Source organism: Megalops cyprinoides, chromosome 10 (assembly GCF_013368585.1).
Source record: "Megalops cyprinoides isolate fMegCyp1 chromosome 10, fMegCyp1.pri, whole genome shotgun sequence".
Taxonomy (NCBI): domain Eukaryota; kingdom Metazoa; phylum Chordata; class Actinopteri; order Elopiformes; family Megalopidae; genus Megalops; species Megalops cyprinoides.
Window position 1 is genome coordinate 2,315,001 of NC_050592.1, and position 5,890 is coordinate 2,320,890.

Below are 5,890 nucleotides of genomic sequence, written 5' to 3' on the forward strand. Positions count from 1 at the left end.
CCTCACTGCCTCTTCACACCGCCTCCTCACACCACCTCCTCACACCGCCTCCACACACCACCTCCTCACTGCCTCTTCACACCGCCTCCTCACACCACCTCCTCATACCGCCTCCACACACCACCTCCTCACTGCCTCTTCACACCGCCTCCTCACACCACCTCCTCATACCGCCTCCACACACCACCTCCTCACTGCCTCTTCACACCGCCTCCTCACACCACCTCCTCACACCGCCTCCACACACCACCTCCTCACTGCCTCTTCACACCGCCTCCTCACACCACCTCCTCATACCGCCTCCACACACCACCTCCTCACTGCCTCTTCACACCGCCTCCTCACACCACCTCCTCATACCGCCTCCACACACCACCTCCTCACTGCCTCTTCACACCGCCTCCTCACACCACCTCCTCACACCGCCTCCACACACCACCTCCTCACTGCCTCCTCACCGCTCCGGTGGCCAGGTGGTTCTGAGCCAGATCGGGGCGGTGGGGGTGGGGTTGCTGTGGGAATGCCAAGCGGTATCGATTTGGGCTGGTTGAGACGAGCAGACAATGATGGGCGCGCTCTGCCACCTGGTCCATTGCAGAAGCGCTCGATAGACCCCGGGGCCCAGGGGGAGTGTGGCGGTTCTGACAGCGAGGGATTCTGGGAAGGGAGAGAAATGTTCCAGTTGGACGCTCGTCCCCTGCCAGCTGCCCCCTCAGTCCAGCGCAGAGACGGTGAGGTCGTCGGCCGCCTGACCACCCCCCCTCGACGGCCGCGGGGTGTCGGACTGATTGACAGCCCAGCCACTCGGAATGCAGACCAGCCCCAGCTGTCGGGGGAAGGGCGGGACTCTGGGACGATATGCCAACAATTCAAAGAACCGCAAACAGACGGTTCCCTCAGTCACCGAGAGAACCCTCACCGCCGCTCCGCCGGAGCCCGCCCCCTATTGGTGTGTGTGTGTGTGTGTCAGCTGCGTGTCACATGGTCGGCTCACACTGGGACGGGCGCTTTGTGTGATAACGGGGCACTTCCTTCTCTTGTTAAAAGTGATTTCCTCTGATCATCTCTGTAATGCATGTCAACTTCCTTTAGGTCTCCTGCCCTGTTAGCTTCTGTTATGGGAAGATCTTGGGTTTGATAGTCATACCTGTGTTGCTCCCGCTGCTTTGATGGGTGTTCTGTGGACTTATTTGCAGCAGATCGGTGCTCTGATTAAACCGCTGAACTGGTTCTCTGATACTGGAGTGCGGTTTCAGATTTCCACATGCGACATTGCATGTGTGCCCTTTGGCTGAACAGTGCTTGGCTGAACAGCTCGTAATTGGGACATATAATTAGGTAATCCATGTATTATAAGCGAAGTGAGAACGGCGTTTCCTGACGAGCTCCACAGTAAATAAGTACTTTATGTAACCCTTTGTCCCGTTATGAGCAGAGCGTAGGCTTTCAGTTCGACAAAAAAGTCACGCACGCGGAATTGAAAAGGTTTTTTCGTGTTGTGACACAACAAAGGACAATGAGCTGGATTCACAGAGATGGATCGCCCTGCACTTATGAGATATCAGGTTGCGTTTCTCCCTCCTCCTCTCTCTCTCTCTCTCTCTCTCTCTCTCTCTCTCTCTCTCTCTCTCTCTCTCTCTCTCTCTTCCTCCTCCTCTCTCTCCAGCATATGGTCTTACTGTGCCCTTTTTTAATGCCAGTGCCAGCTGCAGACATGGGCAACTCCTGTGCAGCAACAGCTGCAAATATATTCTGAGACTATTTTTTGCATCTCTTCGCTTTTATTTTTACCGAATTAGCTCATAAAACAAGACCGTCTTCCTTTAACGGCTCTTCCCTGGGAAAGGGAGCCTTCCCTTGCAGGATAAATCAGAGAGAGCGCTTTGTGGGAAGACTGGGCTTTTGATTTATTCCTGCAATTACCCAGAATGCCAAGCGAATCTGAATTTCAGTCGCGGACCAAATCCACTGGTGTGTCCTTGGGAAATGTAGGGACGTAGGGAACGCAGAGATTGTATCAGTAACGCCCAATTTCAGCTTCCTCTCAGCTTCTTATTTCTAATTATTTCTGCCCTTTGCTGCTAATGCAGGTGGAGCAAGCTTACAGCTACTCTGCCCTCTCGGTTCTGCTGTGGAAGTGTAATGGGGTTTTCCGTGCAACACAGGAAAACTAGGCAATGTGTATGCAAGTCCACATCACCAGAGTTCAATGTGAGTTCCATCTGCATGTGTAGGACACTGTTAATTATGTAACGGATGACATCAGTGTACGTGTGCCTGCCATCCAATCAGCACCCACATTGCTGTGGTGCACTATGGGAGTTGTAGTGTGAAAAATAGCCACTGTATGTGAGCAAGGGTATTGGAGGGCTGCAGCACTCCTGCACGAGTGAGGTGGTTGTCATGGTGAAGTGGGTGTCTGTCTCACTTAAAACTGGCCATTCGAAAAGGGAGAAAAGCATAAGAAAACCACGTGGCTGAAGGGCCGTAGAAATTCCCTCCAGCCGCCCAAAGGGCTTTGCGTGCGTTTGTTATTCCAGTTGCAGCAGTGCTGTGGAATGGAGTGTGTGCAGTGCGCTGTGTTAGCTGCAGGTTTTTACAGGTGAGGTGTTCCATCTGTGGCTTCTCATTCCGCTGTAGGAGAAGTGATTCAGAAAGGCATTTGAAGACTACCTGCAGGCTGTGCCACCTGTCGTATATACACAGCACCTTGAACACGATATGCAAAACACCTAGAATTTTTTTTAACACTTGAGTCTTAATTACCTAAAGGTTATATTCTGGTTTAACCACTGTTGTTCACACTGGGGTGACTCCCATGTGGTACCATATTGGTACTGTGTGTGACTTTGTGTAACTGTACAGCCCTGTGTAACCGCATGCACTGTACACACAATTCTGAAAGGATGGCTAATTTGCATGCTAAGTATCAGCTCTGGTCCTGTATTTTCATAACTTTGAATGCAATGAAAGTGATACAGTTCAAACCTGGCAAAGGTAAATTGTGTTTGACCTGTCTGGAGGACCAACGTGTGCTTATAGAATGTATGGTACAGAAGCCACTGTGTTATTTCTTGGTGAAACTCTGCTGGTGAGCAGCTCCTGTTGTTTCAGAGGGCCGGAGGGCCGAGCTGGATTTGCAGGCCCATCTCTCGCTGAACAGCCCTGCCGGCCAGCAGTACGGCAGCTCTGCGTGAGGCTGCCCTTCTGGGGAACATTTGTCTTCTCAGGAATGCTGGAAATGTTGGTCCGGCTGGAGCTCCTCTCCTCCCCACACGAGCTGGTGTGGGCTGGGGGGTCACCCGTGGAGTTTAGAAAAAAAAACATTTTGCACCACTGCAGAGCACATGGTCTCGGTTTATGACTGCAAATCTGTAACCAACACAAAGGCCTCAGCTCAGTCTTATCGCAATTACGTTACATTACATGTAATTACATTACATAACAATATGACTACATTACGTTGCACGATTGTCATTTAGCAGATGCTGTTATCCAGAGTGACTTACATAGGTTACAACTTTACCCATTTATACAGCTGGAGGCAGTTGTGGGTTAAGTACCGTGCTCAAGGGTACAGCAGCAGTGCCCCCACTGGGGATGTGCTGTGTCCTGAAGATTTTGCAACAGCTTTAAGCAAGTATTACAGTATCATGGCTTTAATGGTCACTGAAAGTACAAATATAGCTGAAATATGTAACACATTTATGATAATGAGTTAAGGAAAAAACACACAATAGTGGCTTGACTTCAGCTGTGACCAGATAAACCTTGATATGTACTCTGCAGTTGTTTGGAGTTTTTTGGGTTGTGTTGTGTGTGTGTGTGTGTGTGTGTGTGTCTGTGTGTGTATACTGAGCCATTTTCCATTTTAGGTGGATAATATTATCAGTCAAGGAGTACTCTTGATTTTCCCTTAATTGTGTCCCCATGGTCCTACCTCAGCGAATCAGATGCTTCGTTTCCTGCCTCGGAGTTCATCTGAAAGAGTGTTTTTTTTTTTCATGATATTCCCAGGAGAGGCTAATTGAATCAAAGACGAACAGTCTCGCTTTAATGAGATCTCGCTTTCAGTCGAATTAGACACATCTGAAACGTGCTATCGCACCGCTATCTAATTGGATCCGAAAGCTTGTTGTGCCCGGCGATTATTCTGGAGGGGTAAAATTGCTCAGAGGCCTCAATTCCTGGTTTAATTCAGTTGTGGGAGATTGGATGAGACTCTAATTCGTCTCTCAGAAATCGGAGGATGGTCGTAAGCGGGTGTTTAATAGCAGGACATTTCAATGTGATTTGAATTGTCACAGTGTAAGCCTCCTTTTAGTGGCAGGGCTAGGGGGCGCATCAGGATAGCGCATGCAGAGAATGTTAGCCAAACGTTAGATGGATGTTTTGCATGGCGGCCTTCCTCTCCAGGCAAGGGAAAGGCAGTTACCGACATCAGTAACAATGAAACTGAAACGAAAGCTCCTCAGTCTCTTCAGCAATCTGTCTCGGCTTTGGAGGGGAACCAATTTTTTTGATAAACGCTTAGCACATCAAACAGAGTGTCTCTTGTTTCTTGAGCATCTCAAACTGAAAACCCCCGCCTTTCCTAACGGGATTTGCGTGGCGCTGGCTGTTGGGCTGGGTGCTGAGGGTGGAGGCCCCACAGAGAGCTTTCACTGGGGGCTGGATATCTGACAGGTGCACTGAAGATGACCCCTTCCTCTGTGCTCGTGTCCCCCCCCCCGGCCCCCCTCTCCCCAATCCCCGATCCCCTTTTCCCTGCGTCGGCTGGAAGTGTGGCTAATCCATTGAGGGGGAATAAAGGGGATTTCTGTCAGGGGATTGTGCCAGGCCTCTCTTTGGGAGGCCCGGCCCTTCAGGGATTACTGCATCTCCACCAAACCCCCCCCCCCCCCCCCCAACCCCCTGCATCCTCCCCGCTGTCCTGGACAAATCATATCGGGGCAGAGAATGTCAGGGGAGGAGGGGGGGGTCATTCCAAGACCCCTCTGTGAAAATGCTGTAATCCAGGACCGGTGGTATAAATGACCTCTGTTTGGACAGGCTTACATGCGAAGTGACTGCCGTAACCACAGCAGCGGTGCAGTATTAAAGATACAAACGTAAATACTGGTTCAGTGTCATTAACACGAGCTGAATGTGAAACCGTCCCTCAGCTCTGAGTGGTGTTGTTTATGTTTGATTTTCACTCTGCCCTTGAATGATTATTATGAGTTATGAGCGCTGTCTTGTTTATGAGCATTTTCAGTGATCATACCGGGTCGGCGGAGCTACATAAAGGTAGGAGGTTTTCTCATTAGATTTCTCTATTACTCTTTGCTTGCTGTTCTAGGCCAGGGCCACCTGCATTAGTGTCCCTCTCCCTGATGAAAAGCCGGATCGAAACGGTCCATCATGCTCCACAGAGATCGACCCCAAGAAGATCATCGGTCATATGGCCTCTCGTTTGCGCAGCGATATGTGCCGAGGCCTGGCATGTCCGTGCGCTCCTTGCGATGACACACGTGTTTAAAGTGTGTCTGAGCGCGCTGCCTCCGCCCGTTCCTGATGGATGTGCGCAAAGTACCACAAGGCCAACCGATCCCGTACTGCAGGGGCGAAGCACAGTAACTCTGACAGAGATGCCTGAACGGGCCGGGCTGAGTGATGGAGTTCTCATACTCACAATATCTGTATGGCTCGGTTATTTGATCTATGAATCTGATGTGGGTTTGGAACTGAGAAACAGCATCTCTCTAGGGAAAAAACAGTAGAAACTCTGACTCTCTTCCCTAGCACCTGATTGCACACAACAGGACAATGGCATCTGCCAGATAAATAGCTATAGATCTGAACACACATCAGACAAACCTATTATTGCTGAAGCATTTCATACAAGCCT